General features: G+C 43.3%; 1 protein-coding gene across 1 annotated transcript in view; it reads left to right on the forward strand.

Moving 5' to 3' along the window:
* POU6F2 (POU class 6 homeobox 2) overlaps positions 1-26,744 on the forward strand; it is a 440,175-nt gene that overhangs the window by 165,147 nt on the left and 248,284 nt on the right. The gene's annotated exons all lie outside the window — the stretch shown is intronic.

The following is a 26,744-nucleotide window of genomic DNA, read 5'->3' on the forward strand; positions in this document are numbered from 1 at the left end:
CAAGGTGATCAGGTTGTCCCACGTGGGGCTCACAGTCTTAATATGTTAACTGTGAGCCCACTGTTGGGTAGGGACTGTCTCTATATGTTGCCAACTTGTACTTCCCAAGCGCTTAGTACAGTGCTCTGCACACAGTAAGCACTCAATAAATACGATTGATTGATTGATTAATATCCATTTTACAGATGAGGTAACAGCAGACAAGTGCCCAGGGTCCTTCTGATTCCTAGGCCGGACTCTGTCTACTAAGGTCACGCTGCTTCCCTAAAAGGTCTGGCCAGGAGAAAAACCCTAAACCAGGGGCCCTCAACCCAGACGCACGCATCCATGCCCACGTTCCCAGGCGGCCCTTCTTTTGTCGCTTACCGAATTTGTTTTCCTGGCCCTAAGTTGTGCTAGTGGATGACCTCATCATTCAGTCAATGATATTTGAGTGCTTACTGTGTGCAGAGCGTTGTACTAAAGGCTTGGGAGAGTACAATAGAACAGAGGTGGTAGACACATTCTCCTCCCACAAAGAGCAGTAAGAAGTCTGTATCTGTCTTGGGTCCCTGTTCTCTGTGCTGCATGTTTAAGGGTTTCTGCTCAGCACAACCTTTCTGCCACTTCCTTATTGTATATTGAGAAGCAGTGTGGTCTAGTGGTTAGGGCATGGGCCTAGGTGTCATTGGGACCCACTCTGTCTCTGCCATTTGTCTACTGCGTGACCTTGGGCAACTAACTTCACTTCTCTGGAGCTCAGTTTCTTCATCTGTAAAATGGGGATTCATACTGTGAGCCTCAGGTAGGAGGGGGACTGTGCCCAACGTGATTTGCTTGTGTGCATCCCAGCACTTAATCCAGTGCCTGGCACATAGTAAGTGCTTAAATACCATTATTATTACTTCTGGCCCTGAGTTCTTCTTCTTGACGTTGTGCTATTTGTCCCATTCATTGTTATATTATACTCTTCCAAGTGCTTAGTACCCCGCTCTGCACACAGTAAGCACTCAATAAATATGAATAAGTGGCTGATGACCATCTCCGTGCACTGTCTTCTTTGGTCTCCACCTGGTTGATCTCTGTCTGGGATGTCACCATCCTTTCTCCTTCCATAGGGCATCATGTCTACCCACCTGACTCCTAGTAGTACCAGATGCAAAGACCTATTTTGGGGGTCTCTGTGGGTTTTTATGCCTCTGCGTTTGTGTGATGTATATGGTTCTGTACCTCTGTTATAGGTGATGGCTACTTTGCTCCCGTGGAATCCAATTTCAGCATTCAGTGAGGATGAAAGGAGCCAGAGAAGGGAAGCCGGGGAAGAAATGTGGCCTTAGTGGAAAGAGCAGGGCCTAGAAGGTAGAGGACCTGGTTTCAAATTCTAGCTCTACCCCTTGCTGAGTGACTTTGGGCAAGTCACTTAACTTCTCTGTGCCTCAGTTCTCTCATTTGAAAAATGGGGATTCCTTAACACATTCTCCCAAATACATAGACTGTGAGCCCCATGTGGGACCTGATTACTTTGTATAATAATGGTATTTAAGCACTTGTGTGCCGAACACTGTACTGAGCTCTGGGGTGGATATGAGTAAATTTTTGTTGGACGCAATCCCTGTCAATTGTTGGGCTCACAGTCTGTTCCCATTTTCACTTAATAATAATAATAATGATGGCATTTATTAAGCACTTACTATGTGCAAAGCCCTGTTCTAAGTGCTGGGGAGGTTACAAGGTGATCAGGTTGTCCCAAGGGGACTCACAGTCTTCATCCCCATTTTACAGATGAGGTAACTGAGGCACAGAGAAGTGAAGTGACTTGCCCAAAGTCACACAGATGGCAATTGGCAGAGCTGGGATTTGAACCCATGACCTCTGACTCCAAAGCCCAGGCTCTTTCCACTGAGCCATGCTGCTTCTCAGTGCTTCAGTTACCTCATCTGTAAAATGGGGATTAAGATTGTGAGTGCCACATGGGACACCCTAATAACCTTGTATCTACCCCAGTGCTTAGAATGGTGCTTGGCACATAGTAAGTGCCTAACATACCATCATTATTATCATTATTTTACAGATGACATAACCAAGGCCCAATGAAGTGACTGTCCCAAGGTCACACAGACATGCAGCAGAGCCCGGATTAGAGCCCACGACTTTGACTGTCAGGCCTGTACTCTATCCACTATACCATTTTGCTTAGTACAAAAGCTTGGCACATAGTAAGCGCTTAACCAATGCCACTATTATTAAGCTGAGAGCTGCCCATGGTTCTGCTGCTATTTATGGAGAGGGGAAAGGGTGAATGGGCATGGTGACTGAGGGAAGCCCTGTATTGGAACACTCCTTCCATCCCAGAGAATTTGCTCCAGAAGCGGTGGGACCTAGAAATCTTTAGATCCAGGATCCTTGGATAGGGGAAAGGACAACAGGACTTCAAAATTGATCTGTCCGGGTCATGGAGAAGCAGCGTGGCTCAGTGGAAAGAGCCCTTGCTTTGGAGTCAGAGGTCGTGGGTTCAAATCCCAACTCCACCAATTGTCAGCTGTGTGACTTTGGGCAAGTCACTTAACTTCTCTGTGCCTCAGTTCCCTCATCTGTAAAATGGGGATGAAACATGTGAGCCCCCCGTGGGACAACCTGATTATCTTGTACCCCCCACCCAACGCTTAGAACAGTGCTTTGCACATAGTAAGCGCTTAATAAATGCCATCATTATTATTAGTATGTGTACAAATAGGTGTCCAGCATCCTGCTCTTCAGTAGCAATCCCTTTGCAACTATTTTTTTTTTCAATTTATTTGAACTTTGGCATATTGACTTTGAATAATACCAAGGGTTTCAATAACTTAAGATGCCACTCGCACTTGCTTCAACTTGAGAAGCAGTGTGGCTCAGTGGAAAGACCACGGGCTGTGGAGTCCGTATATATGTATATGTTTGTACATATTTATTACTCTATTTTACTTGTACATATCTATTCTATTTTGTTAGTATGTTTGGTTTTGTTCTCTGTCTCCCCCTTTTAGACTGTGAGCCCACTGTTGGGTAGGGACTGTCTCTATATGTTGCCAACTAGTACTTCCCAAGCGCTTAGTACAGTGCTCTGCACACAGTAAGCTCTCAATACAATTGATTGATTGAGTCAGAGGCAATGGGTTCTAATCCCAGCTCTGCCAATTGTCAGCTGTGTGACTTTGGGCAAGTCACTTGACTTCTCTGGGCCTCAGTTACCTCATCTGGAAAATGGGGATTAAGACTGTGAGCCCCCCATGGGACAACCTGGTCACCTTGAACTCCCCCAGTGCTTTGCACATAGTAAGTGCTTAATAAATGCCATTATTATTATTATTACTACTACTCTGTCTCCTCTGAGAAGATTTTTAGCTTGTTTGGATTCAGCAATAAGGCTTTTCCAGCTCAATTACCCAGGTAAATACCCTCAACCAGAGAAATCTCTGACTGAGTTTTCAACTGTGAGAGGTGATGGGACAATCTCCATTGTGTGGTGGTTTTACTACTATGCCTTGGCTAGCAGGGATAGCAGTGACCATCCAACTCATTCCCAACTGAGAAGCAGCAAGGCTAAGTGGAAAGACCATGGACCTGGGAGTTGGAGAACCTGGGTTCTAGGCCTGACTCCGCCACGTGCCTGCTGGGTGATGTTGGACAGGTCACTTCTCTCGGCCTTAGACTTGTGAAGCCTAAGACAGGGGCTTGTCTGGTTCAATTATCTTGAATCTACTTCAGGCTTGGGACAGAGTAAGCACTTATATGCTATTATTAGGCCAGCATTATTAGTATTATTATTATTGTATTCATTAATCACTTAGTCAAGCACTGTTCTAAGTTCTGGGGTTGATACATGTTGTTAGAAATAGTCACTGTCCCACATGATAGTCTTAGCAACTAAACTGTCATTTTCTCTTCTCCTATTCCCTTCAGTGGCACGCTGATTTACTCCCTTTACTCACCCTTCCCTCATCCCACGCAGCACTTGTGTACATATCTGTAACTTATTTACTTAATGTCAGTCTCCCCTTCTAGACGGTAAGTTCTCTGTGGGTGGGGAATGTGTCTACTAGTTCTGTTACAACGTACTCATTCAATCATATTTACTGAGTGCTTACTGTGTGCAGAGCACTGTCCTAAGTGCTTACCCACTTAATCCAGTGCTCTGCACAAAGTAAGCATTCAAATGCACTCAACTGATCAGCTTGTTTGCCCTCTTACTTAATTTAACAATCCAGGAAGGCAGTCTTTTAGAGAAATTAATTGTATCGAGGACTTACTGTGTGCAGAGCACTGGCTTAAGTGCTTAGAAGCAATATAACAGACACATTCCCTGCCCACAACCAGCTTAGTTTAAAGGCACACTGCGTGGCTGAGACTGTCATCTTTGTATCAGTCTTTTCGGCTCTACTCATCCTTGAGATTCATTTATCACCATGAAGATCCCAGGGCAACAGTGTCATACAAACTCATCCTTCAATTCATACACATTGCTGGGCTGGTACCTCATACACAGTGCTAAAACTCCACCAGTGACTCCATAACACTCAATAATTCAGGCAAGGATGCAGTTTGGGGTTGTGAGAGAGTTTTATGGGATCCTCTACAAAAAGATTATAGCCATTCCCTCCTTCTAACCTTATCCTGGTTCTCATTTGGGTTTAACACTTTCAAATCTTACATCCTTACTTAAAATAAAAGACTTGCTCACCCTGTAGGTAAACATAAGCAGTAGGTTTTAAAGGAAGTTAGGACATTCTTTACTATTTCCACTCTTGGGGAAACCTGTGTGAATGAGTGAACTGGGAGGATATTTGCTCCTGACAAGTGCTTGTGTTCTGTTAGACCAGGAGTGGACAATTATTTTAGCTCACAGGCTGCCCACACATCCATTTTTATAATTGCATGTGGCCTGATAGTGAAGAGCAGTTGTAATAATAATAATTGTGGTAATTATGCATCAACTATGTGCCGACTGCTATGGCATATATGATGGTTGGGTTAGTCCATGGATTTGCAGTTCTGCAACACAGTGTTGTGTACTATAAGAGCCATGAAAAAGAAGAGATGCAATGCATCAAAATTGCAACCAATTCCAAAGTTTTTATTCTATTTCTCAGATGCTGTATGCCTCAAATATCAAGTATTTGAGTCCAGAATATTGTTCAAATGAAAACTAAACTCTAACAGCCTTTCAAAACTCTTAAAGAGTATAACAAGGGCCAAGTCAATTAAACAAATTGATTTTTAAAATACCCACCCCCGACCTCTGCACTCCCAAGTCTTCTTGTGCCAAGGTCAACCCACAGCAAATTTTATAAATTAAAGGTACAAACTTCTGAACAATGGGATCTAAGGAGGAAAATGCTGACATATTACTCTCTGTGGTGGCATGGATAGTATGGCTATAATCCAGCTGTCTGGTTTTGATAGCAATTAGAGGATAATGCAATACAATCTTTAAGCACTTTTAGCTAAGTGAATCACTAGGGACTTTAGCCCTTCATTGGAGGCATCCACATAAAATATCTTGCATGTTGATATCTGGGAGGAAAAAACAAAACATTTTCTCTACAATTTTGTTTTATCAAACAAGTGTATGTGAAATTACCAAATACATAGAGCATTAAGTTGTTGAGGTAGTATTTCTTGGGGCTTTGCTGTGTGTGTTGGGGTTTTTTTTTTTCCCCTCCAGATTGCCATTTAATAAACAATGCCATAAAAGTTAGCTCTCCTTTGGGGTGGTAATATGTAACCAGAACAAACAGAGGACATAGGAAAGGTGTAGAAAAGTTAGATATATAAGCAAGAAAAAGTGAGTTATTGATTTTATTGACTGGTCTGTTAACTTCTGACATTGCAATAAAGCCTTATTTATTTGTATACAGAAGACTCAATTACATAGATACATATCATTTTAACAACTGGGTTATTTACAGGAGAATTGCCGCTTCATAAATAATATAGACCGGGGATTTCACAAGCTGATGTTTATCCATTGTTACCTCAGGAAGGTGGATGCCTACAGATACACTTCAGAGAAAAGTCATTAGAACAGCAGAACGTGCCTTTGGGAGGTGGCTGGCAGGAAGAGAAGCATTATATGAGACAGTCTTCATCAGTGTCCTTAAAATGTGTAGTAAATGCTTGCCTGTTGTTGGGTAGGGACTGTCTCTATATGTTGCCAACTGGTATTTCCCAAGCACTTAGTACAGTGCTCCGCACACAGTAAGCACTCAATAAATCTGACTGAATGAATGAAATGCTTCTTCTCCAGACGATCAGATCTGTAAAGCCACTGTCTAGTTATTTACTCACATGTGATAGCGTTTACAACCAGAAAGATTGCCAATTGAGTCTGTTAGGATAAAGACTGTCTTTTTATCCCCTTTTCAGGTTTTTGAAAGTCTATTTTAACAGGACAGGCTATGAGCATGGGTGTTACTTGATTAGATGACGTTTCTTGAGGGGATTTATTGCAAACCTGGGTCAGCTATTCTAAAGAGATTATCTGTTTGGAAGGGTAGAGGGAGAAGATGATGACGCTGGGGTGTCTTGGACTGGACCGTCCCAGTTTGGGTAGCGAACCCTGAGACTGCAGACCCCGAGGTGCTGAAAAGTGACCTGACCCTGAAGATTCAAAGGCTGCAACCCAGCCTGGTTCTAGAGTCTTCCAAAGTACCCTATGGTCCCAGATGAGAGAAAGAAGGGTGTATGGGTGGTGGTGATTGGAAGGGTGTGTGAGTGTGTGTTTTGGGGAGTGAAGGGGAGAAGAGAGGTGGGATGGAGGCTCAGATCAGACCTAAAAGGGCCTCTATCCAAAATTTGCTGGGATAGTTTTTGAAATGCCTCCGCTATCATTATATTTCTACTGTACTGGAAGTTGAGTAATGATTTTTTTTTCCTGTGTATACCCTGGGAAGAGAGGGAGACTTGGTGCTATTATAATGCATAATAATAACAACGATGGCATTTATTAAGAGCGTACTATGTGCAAAACGCTGTTCTAAGCGCTGGGGAGGTTACAAGGTGATCAGGTTGTCCCATGGGGGTCTGACAGTCTTAATCCCCATTTTTACAGATGAGGTACTGAGGCCCAGAGAAGTTAAGTGACTTGCCCAAAGTCACACAGCTGACAATTGGCGGAGCCGGGATTTGAACCCCTGACCTCTGACTTCAAAGCCCGTGCTCTTTCCACTGAGCCACGCTGCTTCTTACATCTGAACACCATTAAGTCATCCTCAAATTCCAGGGTTGTGAGCATGTAAAAATCACAGGAGCTTTCCCTTCTGATCCCCAGAGTTTTAGGTCTAGATATTAGACTAAAGAGACTGTCCCTCCTTGAAAGATGCTTGACCTGAGAGCTCGCTGTGGGCAGGGAATGTGTCTCTTCACTGGACTCTCCCAACTGCTTAGTACAGTGCTGTGTACACAGAAAGTGCCCAACAAATATGATTGACTAATAGCCTGAGCCCAGAGTCCATTCCATAGACATGTCCTGTAATTCAAGGTCTGACCGGTTCATGGACAAATCGATAGCACAGCAAATGCAGCCTAGTGGATAGACCATGTGTAACCTTGGGCAAGTAACTTAACTTTTCTGTGCGTCAGTTACCTCATCTGTAAAATGGAAGCTTAAACTGTGAGCCCCATGTGATTCATGGACCGTGTCCAACCTTGTATCTTGAGTCCAATCTTTTATCTACCCCACTGCTTAGAACAGTGCCTAATGCATAGTAAGTGCTTAATAAATACCGCTTTTAAAAAAAGGAACCCTAAACTAGCATCAGCTTCTATAGTGAAATGAAAATGACCAGATATGAGTGTACAGGAAGTCCTTAAGTGGTAAGCTCCTCAAGGGCAAGGACTATGCCTATAACTTTTAGTATTCCCATTTTAGTGCCTCGTACACACAGTAGGTTTTCAGTAAATAGTATTGAATGAATGATCCCTTGTTGGAACAAGTTTGGCCTGCAGTGAAAACTTTATTGACCGACGAAACAGACACTGATGGAATTTATGGCTACGGGATGATCGTTAGGTATAATGAGTGCTATCATTAGTCATTTTGATGAATTTTATAAATACTTCTTGTATGCAAGCTTCTCCTGAAATAGAATTCTTCAAACCTTGACTTCCCCTTGATTTTCAAGTAAATGACAATCTTAGAAATCAGTGCACCATGAAACACTACTTTGTGAAAAGCATGAAATTTGGTAAGGGAAAAGTGCATTATGAATGCATCAAAACTCATAACATTTTACCTCAAGTTTCCAATTACCATGATGCTGAAGTAGAACATTAAAAATGAAAATATCTAGGGGTTTAAAAAATGCAAAATTGAGGTTGTGACATGGTGGAATACACTGTTCAGGCTTCTCATGATTTCATCCCATTCTTCCTAATAGCCACTGGATCTCCATTTCTGAGGAAACTTCAGGATATTTGCTTAACTTGTCTTGTGTGTGCTTTACAGTATCCCTATTTCTACATCTGGCATCCTTCTTCTTTGGATCTGTCAGTGTCATTAAGTTCTGCCTTGAGTCCCAAAATGCCTACTTCCAATTCAAACAAAACGTTGGTGGCCTGAATCTTAACTAGATTTTGCTTAAAGGAAAAAAAAATTATCTTTCCCTGTCATGGTGCCTTGACACACTGTCCCAGAAATCCCACCCCTACAAAGTTTTACTAAGCGGAAGGGTTGCCAATATTTTCACACAATACTCCTCCTCCCTGCCTTTGCTGAACTCTAAATCACCCTACTTTCATAGCTTCCCACTAGCCTTCAGTTTACACACAAGAGTGATTGTCAATGCTGCCCTCTTGGAGGATGTGTGTGTGGAAATGGGGTTTTATTTCAGCTTTGAAGGATTTTATGTTTGGGGGGTTATTTCCCTTCTATTTCATTTTATTTGTGGTAAAGTGGCACACCAACTGCTTTTGGAAGGAGTGCGGTGCACTGGGAACACATAAGCAAAATGGATGGGCCCAACTTATCTCCATGGAATCCCTCAAATGGAGTGGCACAACTGTGGATGCCCGAGGAAAAAGTGGTCTAGGAAATTGCAGTAAATCACCAAGTAATAACATTGGGTCAGACGTGGCACCATTTGGTCTGTTGGAAGAGGATAAATCTGCTTCCCATTAAGTATGGGGGACCAGCCCCTCTGACTGTGAAATTCTCCTCCAAAAGTTACCCAGGTTGAGCTCCATACCATTATCGTGATGAAGAGTATTTCTTGGTGGGCTATGTGGGGTTGCAGTTAGATCTTCTGATAAAGTGAGCCTTTCAAGTGTCTCTCTTTGATTTTAAGTGTGTGTCCTTGCATTTCTATATGTAAAGTGTATATTGTATAACATCATAAAAATATATAATAATTAAGACTGCTCATTTCAAGAACATCCAGTAGGCACAAGCACTCACTACAGATGACTCTATCTTTGTGCCGTCTGTCTTGCTCCCCCTTCCCTGAGTGTAGTGAAGGAGGTCCGGGGAGGGTGTGCAGGCCGCCTCATCGGCCACGGTAACTACACGGGAATTAACTGGCGCATTCTGAAGTGAACAGGATCCAGCAACATGTGTATCAGGAAGCTCCTGCAGCTAGAGGCTGTCACTTCCAATTGAAATAATGACTCATCCTGCAGGAAGCCCGTGGAGAGATCTTGCTTCAGATGTCAAATTAACAACCTGTATCATCACTGAGGGCTGTGTCTTGGTGCAGGGCATCTTCCAAGGGATGCCACAAGCTGGACGAGGAAGGATGGAGGAGGAGAGGGTTAGAGGCCAGAGCTCTAGTTTCTGTTTCTTCAGAGGTACAAGTTTTGAACTCCAGTTTTCAGTGAGGTGTTTGCCATGGATCTCCTGCCCTTTCCCCTTTCTCACCTTTAAGCTCTTAGGTTTCTCTGTGGGCTGCTCTCTTGAGGGTTCTCAGCTGCGAAGAGGCTTCTTGATCCCATAACATAAAGAGCATAAAGAATCCAGTTGGGAACAGACCAGGACAGTCAATCTATCAATCATATTTATTGAGCACTTTGTGCAGGGCACTGTACTGAGCACTTGGGAGAGTACAATATAACAGACGCATCGCTGACCAAGAGAAACTTAGAATGGAGAGAGATTCAGTATTTGGGAGGTAGTATTTCTTATGCCCTGATCCCTGTGATGGCTTAGGATAGTTTGGGATTCATGTCGGATGGATTTGGAAATCCTCTACTTCAAAAACAGGGGCAGAGATTAAATCGAGGTCACTTGTTAGATCAGGAAATTTACATCTTACTCTAGTCAATAGTCCAATTTTGGAATGCAGAGATGTTTTATGAGGTCTTCCTTTATGAAATGGCCTGCAAGATGAGAAGATTTGAAGTGCAACTATCTCCTTATCAGTAATCTCCTTATCCTTATCTCCTTCTAGACTGCGAGCCCACTGTTGGGTAGGGACCATCTCTATATGTTGCCAACTTGTACTTCCCAAGCGCTTAGTACAGTGCTCAGCACACAGTAAGCGCTCAATAAATACGATTGAAAGAATGAAGACCTATTTTAGAATAGAATTGAGATAATAACTTTACAATTTTGCCCAGACTTTTGTGTATTTTGGAGGATATGTATGTTCAAATGCCATAGAGTAGTTTCCAGTTCATCATTTCCGATCCAAGGACACACCCTCTCCAGAACATCCCATCGTTGCCATAAAGTCGATCTGGTATGTGTATCCACAGAGTTTTCTTGGTAAAGATAAGCCTTCATCTGTGCAGTAAAAACTTGAGTCTCTGCTGCTATCTTTGATCAATGTTTTGATCACTTGATCGTTTGCCTCTGACTCTCTCCCATGCTGCTACTGCCCAGCACTGGTGAATCAACTCTATCGGATGCTTCAGCTTAGACATTTCCATTATGAGTAACCCTATATGGCATAGCTCTAAGTTCCATCAGCGTGCACTAGCTCTCCTGCCACAATAAGGTGTTAATTCATCCTTCCAGACTGTGAGCCCGTTGTTGGGTAGGGACTGTCTCTATGTTGCCAACTTGTACTTCCCAAGCACTTAGTACAGTGCTCTGCACACAGAAAGTGCTCCATAAATAAGATTGAATTCATCTGAGAGAATGTGTATGTTTATCTTTCCAAATAGCAGTTTGCTGTGAATAGATTGCTCATTATTAAGTCTAGCGTGGCCTAAAGGATAGAGCAGAGGGCTGGGAGTCCTTCTGACCTGGGTTCTAATAACAGCTCTGTGACTTGCCTGCTGTGTGACCTTGGGCAAGTCATTTGACTTCTCTGTACCTCAATTTATTGATTAAAATGGGGATTAAGAATGTGAGCCCCATATGGGGAATGGACTAGGTCCAACCTGATCAGCTTGTATCTACTCCAGTGCTTTGATGGTGCCCGGCACATAGTAAGTGCTTAACAAATACCATGAAGGTGGGGTGGGAGGTGTCTGATAACTCTGTTGTACTGTCCCAAGTGCTTAGTACAGCTCTCTGTACATAATTAGTGCTTAGATATAGCTGAACGAATGATGTCACTGGCTCAATAAATGATTGCTAGAGATCAATGAAGAGTGGGCCTTTCAAGTGTCCCCCTTTCTTTAAATACTTTCCTGTGTGCGTACACACTCAGGGAGCTATATATAATGTAGTCATATAGTATCATAAAAATATGATAGCTATTTCAATATCTGTCCTTTTCAAGACCAGCCACTTAGGAGCAAAGGCTCGCTACAAATTATTCCATTTTTGTACCATCTCTCTTGTTCCCTTGGCCTGTGTATACTGGTGGGTGTGGGTGTGTTGTATGCACACACATTGAACCTCCCTAATTTTCCCTCTGGTATACCATTCTGGTCCACTTATCCATGAATTGATCTAAACCCCTCTCAGACCTGCTGACTTTCAATCTGCACACCCTGTGGTAACAAAGCATATCTGCTTCTATCAGTGAGATTTGTTGCACAGCCTAATCGGTAGGATATGGATCTGGGAGGGACCGGGATTCTAATAGCTCTGTTGCTTTTCCGCTGTGTGAACTAGGGCGAGTCACTTCTCTGTGCCCGTTACCTCATTGGTAAAATGGGGACTAAGACTATGAACCTCATGTGGGACATGGACTGTCCAACTTGATTAGCTTGTATCTACCCCAGTGCTTAGTACAGTGCCTTACACATCATCAGCACTTAACAAAAACCATGAAAAAACTAAGTTTAAAGTTACGAATCTACTGTTTATTGCATGATTGTACAGGTTCCTAAATTCCTGACGTGGGTTCAGCCAGGATTCCTCCATGTTCCATGTGACATCATTATCATCATTTTAGACTGTGAGCCCACTGTTGGGTAGGGACTGTCTCTATGTGTTGCCAACTTGTACTTCCCATGTGCTTAGTACAGTGCTCTGCACACAGTAAGCACTCAATAAATACAATTGATGATGATGATGTAACACTCACTATCTGCCTAGCCTAATGCATGCAGTTGTTATTTATTTATTTTACTTGTACACATTTATTCTATTTTATTTTGTTAATATGTTTTGTTTTGTTGTCTCTCCCCCCCTTCTAGACTGTGAGCCCGCTGTTGGGCAGGGACCGTCTCTATATGTTGCCAGTTTGTACTTCCCGAGCGCTTAGTATAGTGCTCTGCACACAGTAAGTGCTCAATAAATATGATTGAATGAATGCCAACAATGATCACAGTAGGGAGGTGGTGGCAGATTTTTCTCCCCTCCCAACCCCAACTCCAACTCAGGACCCTCAACTACCTTTTGTTCACTCCACTCTCAGCTCCAAAGCACTTATGTACATATCTGTAATATTTATATTAATGTCTGTCTCCTCCACTAGACTGTGCCGCCACTTGTCAGCTGTGTGACTTTGGGCAAGTCACTTCACTTCTCTGTGCCTCTTTTCCCTCATCTGTAAAATGGGAATGAAGACTGTGAACCTGATCACCTCCCCAGCACTTAGAACAGTGCTTGGCACATAGTAAGCACTAATAAATGCCATCATTATTATTTTGTACAGGGAATGTGTCTACTAACTGTTGTACTCTCCCAGGCACTTAATATGGTGCTCTGCACACAGTGAATGCTCAAAAATGATTGATATGATCTCAGGTCTAGGCTTATTTTGGTAGATGAGGAGAGGCAAGTCTGAGGGAACTTGTCTCTGGACTGGCATGAAGAGTGAAATAGAGATCCAGAACCTATTTGGGGGAAAAACAAACAAACAAAACTAAAGACCACAGTGGAGTTTGTTTAGTGAATGGTTGAGGACTTTTGTCCTAACAGAATTTTTTCTTTTCTAATATTTATTGAACACTTACTCTGTACTGGGCTAGCACATGGTATTAGTTGCTTGGGAGAGTAATAATAATAATGTTGGTATTTGTTAAGCACTTACTATGTGCCTAGCACTGTTCTAAGTGCTGAGGTAATAATAATAATGATGGCATTTATTAAGCACTGTTCTAAGCACTGGCGGGATACAAGGTGATCAGGTTGTCCCACGTGGGGCTCACAGTCTTCATCCCCATTTTGCAGATGAGGTAACTGAGGCACAGAGAAGCTAAGTGACTTGCCCAAAGTCACACCGCTGGCAATTAGCAGAGCAGGGATTTGAACTCCTTTGACTCCAAAACCTGTGCTTTTTTCCACTGAGCCACGCTGCTAGATATGTTCCAGTCAACCAAGCGGCATGGGCTATAGTGGAGACAGCAAGGCCCTGGGAGCCAGAAGGACCTGGCTTCTAATCTTGCCTCTGCTACTTCTCTGCTGTGTGACCTTGGACAATTTGCTTCACTTCTCTGTGCCTGTTTCCTCACCTGTGAAAAGAAATGGGGATTAAGAGTGTGATCTCCATGTGGGACAGGAACTGTGTCCAACCTGATTAACCTGTAGCTACCCCAGTGTTTAGCACAGTACCTGACACAAAGTGCTTAACAAATACCATAAAAAAATTCCCTGTTCTCAGTTTGCAACTTAGCAAGGGCAAACAGATACTAAAAAAAATTACAGGTAGAGGGAGCAAATGAAATTTAGATTATGGCCAAGGTTTGTGCCTACCTGCCTTATTGTAATGTACTCTCCCTAGCACTTAGTAAAGTGCTCTGCACACAGTAGACACTCAAATATTATTGCTGTATTACATAAATGTACTACCTGAAAAGCTGTGCGGCCTAGTGGATAGAGCAAGGGCCTGGAAATCAGAAGGACCTGGGTTCTAATCCTGGCTCTGCTACTTGTCTGCTGTGTGACCTGGCAAATCACTTAACTTCTCTGGGCCTCAGTTACCATGACCGTGAGCCCTGTGTGGGACATAGACTATGTCCTACCTGAATAACTTCTAACTTCACCTGTATATATGTATATATGTTTGTACATATTTGTTACTCTACTTATTTATTTATTTATTTTACTTGTACATATCTATTCTATTTATTTTATTTTGTTAGTATGTTTGGTTTTGTTCTCCATCTCCCCCTTTTAGACTGTGAGCCCACTGTTGGGTAGGGACTGTCTCTATATGTTGCCAACTTGTACTTCCCAAGCGCTTACTACAGTGCTCTGCACACAGTAAGCGCTCAAATACGATTGATCAATCAATCAATCAATCGTATTTATTGAGCGCTTACTATGTGCAGAGCACTGTACTAAGCGCTTGGGAAGTACAAATTGGCATCACATAGAGACAGTCCCTACCCAACAGTGGGCTCACAGCCTAAAAGGGGGAGACAGAGAACAGAACCAAACATACCAACAAAATAAAATAAGTAGGATAGAAATGTACAAGTAAAATAAATGAATAAATAGAGTAATAAATATGTACAACCATATATACATATATACAGGTGCTGTGGGGAAGGGAAGGAGGTAAGACGGGGGGATGGAGAGGGGGACGAGGGGGAGAGGAAAGAAGGGGCTCAGTCTGGGAAGGCCTCCTGGAGGAGGTGAGCTCTCAGCAGGGCCTTGAAGGGAGGAAGAGAGCTAGCTTGGTGGATGGGCAGAGGGAGGGCATTCCAGGCTCGGGGGATGACGTGGGCCGGGGGTCGATGGCGGGACAGGTGAGAGCGAGGTACAGTGAGGAGATTAGTGGTGGAGGAGCGGAGGGTGCGGGCTGGGCAGTAAAAGGAGAGAAGGGAGGTGAGGTAGGAGGGGGCGAGGTGATGGACAGCCTTGAAGCCCAGGGTGAGGAGTTTCTGCCTGATGCGCAGATTGATCGGTAGCCATTGGAGGTTTTTGAGGAGGGGAGTAATATGTCCAGAGCGTTTCTGGACAAAGATAATCCGGGCAGCAGCATGAAGTATGGATTGAAGTGGAGAGAGACACGAGGATGGGAGATCAGAGAGAAGGCTGGTGCAGTAGTCCAGACGGGATAGGATGAGAGCTTGAATGAGCAGGGTAGCGGTTTGGATGGAGAGGAAAGGGCGGATCTTGGCAATGTTGCGGAGCTGAGACCGGCAGGTTTTGGTGACGGCTTGGATGTGAGGGGTGAATGAGAGAGCGGAGTCGAGGATGACACCAAGGTTGCGGGCTTCTGAGACGGGAAGGATGGTAGTGCCGTCAACAGAGATGGGAAAGTCAGGGAGAGGACAAGGTTTGGGAGGGAAGACAAGGAGCTCAGTCTTCGACATGTTGAGCTTTAGGTGGCGGGCGGACATCCAGATGGAGATGTCCTGAAGGCAGGAGGAGATGCGAGCCTGGAGGGAGGGGGAGAGAGCAGGGGCAGAGATGTAGATCTGGGTGTCATCAGCGTAGAGATGATAGTTGAAGCCGTGGGAGTGAATGAGGTCACCAAGGGAGTGAGTGTATATTGAGAACAGAAGGGGACCAAGCACTGAACCTTGGGGAACCCCCACAGTAAGAGGATGGGAGGGGGAGGAGGAGCCTGCAAAAGAGACTGAGAAAGAACGACCGGAGAGATAAGAGGAGAACCAGGAGAGGACGGAGTCTGTGAAGCCAAGGTCAGATAACGTGTTGAGGAGAAGGGGGTGGTCCACAGTGTCAAAGGCAACTGAGAGGTCGAGGAGGATTAGGACAGAGTATGAGCCGTTGGATTTGGCAAGCAGGAGGTCATTGGTGACCTTTGAGAGGGCAGTTTCCGTGGAATGAAGGGGACGGAAGCCAGACTGGAGGGGGTCGAGGAGAGAGTTGTTGTTGAGGAATTCTAGGTGATGATGATGATGTTAGCCCGTTGTTGAATAGGGACTGTCCCTATATATTGCCAAATTGTACTTCCCAAGCGCTTAGTACAGTGCTGTGCACACAGTAAGTGCTCAATAAATACGATTGAATGAATGAATAACTTATATCTGCCCCAGAGCTTAGTATAGTGCCTGGAATATAGTGCTTAACAAATAACACTTTAAAAACAAAACAAAAAACTGTCCCAAAACTCTGTTGTCAGTAAGTCCAGGATAGCTTCTTTGTAGTTTGCTCCCAAGGTTTATTCAATTCCAAAGTGAATGGCTAAATGTAGCAGATGCCACCCAGCTATTCTGTTTTAGTTCTTTCTAAATCGCATGCCTGGGAAAACTCACGCTGTAGTGTCTACCTGTTCTGCTGCTGTATGTTCACAATCATGTGCGCAAATCGATTCCTCAGCAATGCCCAGATTTACTGAGCCCAAATGGACTCACTTTGTTGGAAGAACCATCTCTAATTCTCTAATCATGTTCCTGCCAAAATGTTTATTTAAAAAAAAACACAACAAAAAACAAAAACATAGTTTGTGGTAGAACTTGAGTGTATATGTTTCTTAAGTCAGAATACTGACAGAACCTTGCCTGAAGACAGAAACTTAGCAAAATTGTAGCAATAGCTCAAAATCAGCATTTCTAGACTGCTCCTCTCTTTAGCATTTAGAAAGCCTGAAGAAGTGGAACAGAAAAGGAAGCCTAATTGATTAAGAAACACTTTCTTCCCTTCTTACCTAAGGATCATCTGCTTGACATGAAATAACAATACATTTAACTGACCATTCTCAAATACGTCACTTTTTTATGGTATTTAAGCACTTACTGTGTGTGAGGCTCTAGGGTAGATATAAGATAATCAAGGTGGACACAGTCCCTGTCTCACACAGGGATTACACAGTCTTAATCCCTATTTTATGGATGAGGTAACAGAGGCCCAGAGAAGTCGAGTGACTTGCCCAAGATCACACAGACAATGGTGGAGTGGGGATTAGAACCCCAGTTCTTCTGAATTCTTAGGCCATGCTCTATCTATTAGGCATTGTTACTTCTCACTAGCCCCAATGTTGCATCCACTAGTGTTAACTATAAACAGAGCGTAGGATACTTAGTGCATCAGGAAAATGTCAGGAAAAATCTTGTGGACTCTTTATGCTAATGTACGGAGACCAGAACGTTTAGTATGGAGGGCCCAATTCATGACAGATATATGGGTAATTTACAGTGTATTTGTATGCATGAAGGATGGAGAGTGAGAAGAGAGGTGGGATGTGATGATTTTGCAGAGGGATATATTTGTACATTTCTAATTCCTTCACATCAAAGATACAACTCCAGATCCAGACCTCTCATTGTGAAGTCTTTCTTTTCGAGTTGCAGACCCAGACACTGAATACGGCATGTACTCTGAGGCATATTTGTTTCATTAAACAGTCAAGTGGGAAGAGATTGAATTTGGCCAAGGATGGAGGTGAGAAAGCAACAGTGCTCTGTGGCGTAACCTTGTTTTTTTTTTCGGGGGGAAGCTAAGGGATTCCATGGATGGCTTGAGCAGAAAAACAGTTATGTGGATTGCAAAGTGATCTCCTGAAGGTTTAATGTGCATCTGGTAGGCATCCTTTTGAGGATCTGCTGGGGGTTGATCCCATGAGGAACCAAGGGTTCTCAGATCTGCATAATAGTAATTTCATTCATTCATTCAATCATATTTATTGAGCGCTTACTGTGTGCAGATCACTGTCCTAAGCGCTTGGGAAGTACAAGTTGGCAACATATAGAGACGGTCCCTACCCAACAGTGGGCTCACAGTCTAGGAGGGGGAGACAGACAACAAAACATATTAACAAAATAAATAGAATAAATATGTACAAGTAAAATAGAGTAATAAATATGTACAAACATATATACAGGTGCTGTGGGGAAGGGAAGGAGGTAAGGCGGGGGATGATATTTGTTAGGCAATTACTATGTGCCAAGCACTGGAGTAGATATAAGATAATCAGGTAGGACATAGTCCACGTCCCACATGGGGCTCACTGTTAAGGTGGAGGAAAAACAGGTATTGAGGAGTCATTATATAGATCAGAAAACTGAAATACATAAATTAAGTTGATTGTCCAAGTTCACAGAGACAACTAGTCGAGCCGGGATTAGAACCCAGAGCCTCTGACTCTTTCCACCAGGTTATGCTACTTGGAGAAGCAGCGTGGCTCAGTGGAAAGAGCACGGGCTTTGGAGTCAGAGGTCATGGGTTCAAATCCCTGTCAGCTGTGTGACTTCGGGCAAGTCACTTAACTTCTCTCTGCCTCAGTCACCTCGTCCATAAAATGGGGATTAAAACTGTGAGCCCTCCATGGGACAACCTGATCACCTTGTAACCTCCCCAGCATTTAGAACTGTGCTTTACACATAGTAAGCGCTTAACAAATACCATTATTATTATTATTACTTCTCATGCACGATGTACTTTTTCCCCTTGACCCCCAACTTGTTCACACTGCAAATCAGCCTCCTGGTATCATTGCTGTCCTTCTGGTGGCTCTTTGTTTCCTCCCCTTATATTCACTTCAAGCTCTTCCTCTGTTTACTAGAAGGTATTGGTTGTCCCTCCCCAGGAGTAACAAATATGATGACACCCTCCCCTTTAGTTTATCTCTCTGGCCAGTTGCTCAAAGGCCCAGGTCACATCTCCTCCAAGAGGCCTTCCCTGCTTATACCTTCTTTTCTCCAGCTTGCTCTCCCTTCTGCGTCCTCTCTGCACTTAGTTCTGAGACCTTTGGACATTTGATATTTGCCCAACCTCATCCCCACAGCACTTAAGTACATACCTTTAAATTATATATTATCAGTTATTCAAATTAATGTCTGTCTCACCCTCCAGACTGTAAGCTCTGTGGGTGAGGAACCTGTCTGCTAATTCTATGGTATTGTACTTCCCCAAGTACTCAGTAAATACTGTTGATTGTCGTAATTGGTACCAAACTGGTGCATTTTAGGGCAGACAATAGAGGTTTGGTTTGGAGATTGTAAACCTTTTTTTTTTTTTTTTTTTTCTTAAAATGGTACTTAAGGGCTTAGTATGTGCCAGGCACTGTATTATGTGAGGGGTAGATACAAAATAATCACGTTGGATACAGTCCCTGTCCCAACCTGGGCTAAGTCAGAGGGAGGAGGATTTAATCCCCATTTCATATAGGCACAGAAAAGTTAAATGATTAGCCCAAGGTCACACAGCAGACAAGTGGCAGAGCTGGCATTACAGCCCATATCCTCTACCAGGCTTTTACTCTTTCCACTAAACCATGCTTATGATCTTGCTTCTGGGTTTGGACTGGAACTGTTTCAAGCAGGTGTATGAGGTAGGGGTTCTGCCCCTTTAACAGCCCCCCATTACCCACCTAAACCTAGCCTGAGACTCTTGCTTCTTGGGGGACTCATTACTAGACTCTTCCCTAATAGGCAGTCCTCTGAAAATTGACCTTCCAAGGTTACCATCTCCTCCTGCCCCTAAAACCAGTTGGGGTACGCCTTGCTTAATTAATTAATCAATCGTACTTATTGAGTGCTTACTGTGTGCAGAGCTTAATGGAAAGAGCACGGGCTTGGGAGTCCCGGGTCCTAATCCCAGCTCTGCCACTAATCAGCTGTGTGACTTTGGGCAAGTCATTTAACTTCTCTGTGCCTCAGTTACCTCAGTGCTTGGCACATAGTAAGAGCTTAACAAATACAGTCATTATTGCTATTATTATTATTATTATGAGCATTGAGCTCTTCATCGAATTTTAGTGTGCTGCTCCACACTGTCTACCCATGCATACATACACTGTGATATTTAAGTGCTTACTATGTGCCAGGCACTGTTCTAAGCCCTGGTTTAGAGAACAGTGCTTGACATATAGTAAGCACTTAACAAATACCATAATTATGTAAAAGGTAATCAGGTTGGATACAGTCCTGTCCCACATGGGGCTTAGTCTTAATCCCCATTTTACAGATGAGGTAACTGAGGCACAGAGAAGTGACTTGCCCAGAGTCTCACAGCAGACAAGTGGCAGAAGTGGGATTAGAACCCATGACCTTCGGACTCCCAGGCTCAAGTTTTACTGAATGTCCAGTTGGTGGGGGCGGGGGAGAAATGAGTGTTTTAAGCCTTGCGCCTCCTTCATCAGACTGTACACTCCTTGAAGGCAGGGCCCAAGGCCTCTTATAATTACTGTACTCAACCAACCAAGCAACCAACCAACCAAGCACTTGGCTGAGGCTTCTATACTCAGTACATGCTTGATATTCATGAACACATACTGGGTTGGGTGGTACTTCGTCTTTCCTGTTCCTGATGGACAAATGCGATGGGTTGGCCCTACCTAAGTAAATAGTGTCGGTAGGTTCAAAGACAATGGTCAGGGACCAAATAGCTGTTGTCAGTTATTGCTTGACAAGCGTATCTCGGCGTATTTTGGGGCATCCTAGCTGTCTGTCCTAAGACTCCACCAACTGGCTTGTGAAAATGCCAGCAATAACATTAATACAACAGAAGCTTAAAAGCTGAGCAAAACAGTTGTCGTGGAGTCTAAAGCATCCATTTCTACCTTGGAACTGGACCAACAAGACAGATGTCTAGAAGTGAATTCAGCAAAACATTTGGGCCTTTTAGGGAGGGACAAAATACAAATAAATTTTTTGTTCTGCCAGTGAACGTTTTAAGTTAGAGAAGAGTGCAGTGGGGAATGGTGTATTTTCTCTCCATTATAAAGTCACCTAGATAACAACAGTAGAGTTACTTCTAGGTCTCATTCACTGGGAAAGGAAATGGAAAGTGAATAGGTATTTTCTCTCCATTATAAAGTCACCTAGATAACAACAGTACAGTTACTTCTAGGTCTCATTCACTGGGAAAGGAAATGTAAAGTGAATAGGTATGAAAATAAAATTAATTTCAAGAGTCACAATTCTATTTTGATACTAAGTAGTGAGCACTTTTTGCTGAGCACTGAACTTGGTACTTGGGAGAGCACAATAGCAGACATGAACTCAATTTTGCAAGAGATGCACTAAAATTACAGGCAGGGAGAAGTAGAGTTTGAAGATGTGTTATGATGAGGAAGGAGTGCATAGGGAGTGAGCACTCTAGCTTGTAGAGACTCTGATCGGGGAAGGCTTCGTGGAGGAGATGTTATTTTAATAGGGCTTTGATGTTGGGGAGAATCCATACCCTCCTCTCATGACTCGGAATTGAGCCAACAGTGCTTTCAGATTTCCTTCCTCACTTGGAGGGAACACTTGACTACGTTGTCTTAAACTGTCGAGTTTTTTCCGACCCATAGTGTTGCCACTGACACATCTCTCCTAGAATGCCCCACCTCCATCTGCAGTTGTTCTGGTAGTGTATCCATAGTGTTTTCTTGGTAACAATATGGAAGCTGCTTACCATTGCCTCCTTCTGCGCAGCAAACCTGAGTCTCCGCCCTCGACTCTCTCCAGGGCTGTTGCAGCCCAGCAGAGGTTAGTTTTGACTTGGAGCAGATTGCTTTCCACTCGCTAGCCACTGCCCAAGCTAGGAATGGAATAGCTATGCCTTTGCTTGACTCTCCCTCCCATAGACGACACTGGTAGTGTACTGGGAACTCTCCAGGTGTGTCCCTGAGAGGTGGAAAACTCGATTATAGAGAGGTCCAAATCCTGATGCAGCATTAAGAGGGGCTGAAATGCCACTGTCCTCTGTCTTTCCATGGTGGGTGTCTTAGTGGATAGAATGCTGATAGGGAGGTAGGGACCATTCTTCTGCCTCCACCATGGATGGAGGTGCAGTGTTAAAATGACCATGTGTATGCTCACAACGTCTGTTTGTTCATTCAATCGTATTTATTGAATGCTTTCTGTGTGCAGAACTCTAACCTAAGCAGTTGGGAGAGTACAATATAACAAAAAAGACAATTGCCTCCCCCTTTGAGCTGCATCTCCTGCAGTGAGTTTCCCAGAACAAAGAGTTGGTCAAGACTCCCCACTTCTAGACTGTGCCCGTTGTTGGGTAGGGATTGTCTCTGTTCCCTAATTGTACTTTCCAAGTGCTTAGTACCGTGCTCTCCCCCTTTTATACTGAGCGCCCATTGTTGGGTAGGGACCATCTCTATATGTTGCCGACTTGTACTTCCCAAGCACTTAGTACAGTGCTCTGCACACAGTAAGTGCTCAATAAATACGATTGAATGAAAAATGCAATCGCTTATCACAGGAGACCTGAATTTATAATAAAGCAAGCATGAAATGTAGGCAAACAACTTTGTTTACAGTCATATGTAGCAAAATCTACCTTGATATGGGATGACGCCTTTCAGGCTTGCTACTGAAATCCCGTTTGAAAGGAAGAGAGCAGAACTGATGTTTTAATAATAATAATAATTTTGGTATTTAAGTGCTTACTCTGTGCCAAGCACTGTTCTGAGCTCTAGGGGAGATACAAGGTCATCAGGTTGTCCCACATGGGGCTCACATTCTTAATCCCCATTTTCCAGAAGAGATAACTGAGGCACAGAGAAATGAAGTGACTTGCCCAAAGTCACACAGCTGATAAGTGGCAGAGCCAGGATTAGAACCCATGACCACTGACTCCCAAGCCCGTGCTCTTTCCACTGAGCCGTGCTGCATCTCTATGTAAACCAAAGTCTTGTGGTGGAGAAGGTGGGAGACTTTAATCTGAAAAACCTGTCTTTTCCCCAAGCTCTGCTGAGTTGTCTTCTGCAAGACTCCCTTGATGGATCAGTGGTATTTATTGAGCGCTTACTGTGTGCAGAACAGTGAGGCTTAGTGGATTGAGTACAAGCCTGGGAGTTAGAAGGACGTGGGCTCTAATCCTGACTCCATCACTTGCCAGCTGGGTGACCTTGGGAAGTCACTTAACTTCTCTGTGCCTGTTACATCATCTGTAAAATGAGGATTAAGACTGTGAGGTTTATGAGGGACAGAGATTGTAACCAAAACTTGATTAGATTGTATCTACCCCTGGTGCTTAGTACAGTGCCTGGCTCATAGTAACCAGTTAGCTTTGTTCAAAGCATCTTGTATCTACTTAGTGGTAGCTAGTAAGTGCTTAACAAATACCTTTTTTTTTTTCAGGGGGTGGTGAGGGAAGAGTACAATACCCCAGAGTTGGTAGACACATTCCCTACCCACAACGAGCTTACAGTCTTAATCCATTCCCTCCTCTCTACTCCTATGGAAACAGCCCTAGTTGAAGCTCTGTAACTTATTTATGTTTGTCTCCCCCTCTAGACTGTAAGCTTACTGTGGGCAGGGAACGTGTCTGTTATATTTAACCATACTCTCCCAAGTGCTTCATACACTGCTCTGCACAGTCAGCATTCAATAAATATGACTGACACTGAACACTTGTGATTAGATGACCCACCGGGCTTCCTTCGGGCCTTCTGGAATCATTTCCCTGAGCATTGATCTGACCAGGGCATTTCTGGCCTCATATGGACCTGTCAAACTAAAACTCCCGATGAGGGGCTTCAAACACCTCCATCAATAGGGTTCCTCCACCACCTGCCCACCTCTCCACCTGTATCCCAACAATGGCTTACGGCTCTTTTCAAGCAACTCTAATCCTGGCCTCAACATCAATTGCCCTAACATCATGTGGAAACTCTTTCCTACCTAGACTAGCCACCCCTCCTCTCTCCTCCTCCCCATCCCCCCAGCCCTACCTCCTTCCCCTCCCCACAGCACCTGTATATATGTTTGTACAGATTTATTACTCTATTTTACTTGTACATATTTACTATTCTATTTATTTTGTTAATGATGTGCATCTAGCTCTGTTTATTCTGATGACTTGACACCTGTCCACCTGTTTTGTTGTCTGTCTCCCTCTTCTAGGCTATGAGCCCGTTGTTGGGTAGGGACCATCTCTATATGTTGCCAACTTGTGCTTAGCACAGTGCTCTGCACACAGTAAGTGCTCAATAAATACAATTGAATGAATGAATTTTTCCTCCTCCAAAGTATTAAGAAGCTGCCTCCTCCCCAGAAGCCTTCCCTGATTTGGCTTTGCTGCTCTAGTCATGCCAAGACATTTTTTCCAATGGCTCAGCACATATGTATAGCCCTGAAAAATGGGTAGACATAACACTGGGATGAAGTCTACTTGTCAGTATCATCCTGGCTCCGCCAACTGTCAGCTGTGTGACCTTGGGCGAGTCACTTAACTTCTCTGTGCCTCAGTTCCCTCATCTGTAAAATGGGGGTTAAGACTGTGAGCCCCCCGTGGGACAACCTGATCACCTTGTAACCTCCTCAGTGCTTAGAACAGTTCTTAAGCATAGTAAGTGCTAAATAAATGCTATTATTATTATTATTATTATTTTGGAGGTGAATGTTCATAGCTCTTAAGCATCTTTCTCACCCTATGGAGCTGATTTGTTTCCCTGTTTTCCTGATGACCGTGTGTCAGCTAAGAGCATGGATCATGATTGCTTGTTCTTGCCCAATTCTCCTCCGTGCTGAGTACAGTGCATTGCACAAAGCAAGTGTTCCTTAATGCTACTGGAGATGATGCTGATAAAATATCAAAAATGACTTTCTTCTGTCCAATGTGAACTGAGAAGCAGCATGGCCTAATGGAAAGAGCACGGGCCTGGGAATCGGACGACCCGAGTTCTAATCCCAGATCCACCATTTGTCTGCTGTGACCTTGGGAAAGCCACTTAAACCACCCTATTTGGGACAGAGACTGTCTGATCTGTTTGTGTTATATGTACCCCAGTCCTCAGTCCATTGTACTTAATAATGTACCAAGTGTGGGAATCCCATCGTAACAGCTGAGTGTGGATCAAAGCTGAACTAAGTGATTCTGAGCAGGTAATTGCTAGGAAACTGATGATTTGACCTCCCATTCTTGGAGTTTCATATCCCTTTAAGAGCATCGAGATTCCATTCTATGTGCTGAGAACTGGTAAAACATAATAGTGCCTGTGCATATAAAAGAACCCAGATTGTGAGATGTACACTCTATTATGCCTTTCCCGTTAAAATGCTTCCTGCTTTTCAAGCATAATAGATGAGTAAATCACACATAAAAAATTCAGAGAAAAGGTCTTTTCCTGCACATTATTAGGAAATTGTTGGAGTCCTTCCCTATTATGAGAGGTCATCTTTCCCTTGTTATTAAATGACAGCGGTCATTAAAATGCCAAACATATTTTGACAGAATTCACTTTATAAAATGTCAGCAAGTCTGTATGTTTTTATTAGTTCCAAATCAATTTAGAAATTTCAATAGAATGCTTGTAAGTATTCCCAAAGCAATGTCCATTTCTGACTTTGTGCACAAAAAAATATTACAAATTAATCAGATTTTCAGATTTCTGCATAATGGCTTTGCACGTTTATTGCTTAATCCTATTATAAAATGTTGTTATGATTGACACATAGCTGTGGAGATAAAAGTCAATTGAATAATATGTAGCAGTCAATTTTATTTGTAGCTTAATGTGCTGAAGTATTTTTTTTTTCCACATTTCCATTATTTATAAGTCTGTCCCCTTGGAGAATAGATGGAAGAATTTGTTTTAAATGAGCCGATAATGCCGCCTTTAAAATTTATAAGTATGACAGACTGTGGGCTGGGAACATGTCTACCAACTCTGTGTTTTCCTCTCCCAAGGGCTTAGTACAGTGCTCTGTACTAAGTGCTCAATAAAGACCATTGGTTACTGTTTGGTTACCACCGCTTTTGGTATGATTAGCAGCGTGGCCTAAGTGGATAGAGCACAGGTCTGGGGGACACAGAACCAGGGTTCTAATCCTGGCTCGGCCACTTGTTTGCTGTGTGACCTTGGACAAGTCACTTCACTTCTGTGTCTGTAACCTCATCTGCAAAATGGGGATTAAGACTGTGAGCCCCACGTGGGACAGGGACTCTATCCAACCTGATAAGCTTGTATTTATCCGGGCACTTAGTGCCTGTTACACAGTAAGAGTTTTCACAGATTCCATTTCAAAAAAGAAAAAAAAAAAAGGAACAGATGCATAGATACCGCCCAGAATGTGTGAAAGTTGAGCCACCATGAAAGATTCTGGCTTTAGGATGGTAGTCTACTATTAGTACCGGATTCTGACAGCTTCCATAAACACAATTAGAAGGAACTCAGCTTGTCCACCTCTACTCGTGGGACAAACTGAGTAGAGAGACTCCCGAAAACATTTGATAAGGATCTTGTTTTTTGGCAACACCAATATTTTGGGTGTGTCTTGTTGTTGTTGTTGTGGGGTTTTTTGGTTGTTGTGTTTGGTTTTTGTTTTAAACCTGCCATGGGTTTTGGTCCTAAGTAAGAAGCAGAGACTTGGAGGAGGAAAAGCATAATTAAGAGCTGCAGTAGATGTGACTTGCTCCTATTGCTGATCATTTTTTTTTTTTTTTGCTGTGAGAAATTAGAGGAGCAGTTGCTCACCTAAATATAAAAGATTCAGTCCCAAGGCATCAAGACCGCTCATGTCCTGTATGTAAATTGATATATAATGCAAACCACATTAGCCCAACTGATGATGATTCCAGTTTCACCCCTGCCAGG

The sequence above is a fragment of the Tachyglossus aculeatus genome, chromosome 2, assembly GCF_015852505.1.
Source record: "Tachyglossus aculeatus isolate mTacAcu1 chromosome 2, mTacAcu1.pri, whole genome shotgun sequence".
Classification (NCBI taxonomy): domain Eukaryota; kingdom Metazoa; phylum Chordata; class Mammalia; order Monotremata; family Tachyglossidae; genus Tachyglossus; species Tachyglossus aculeatus.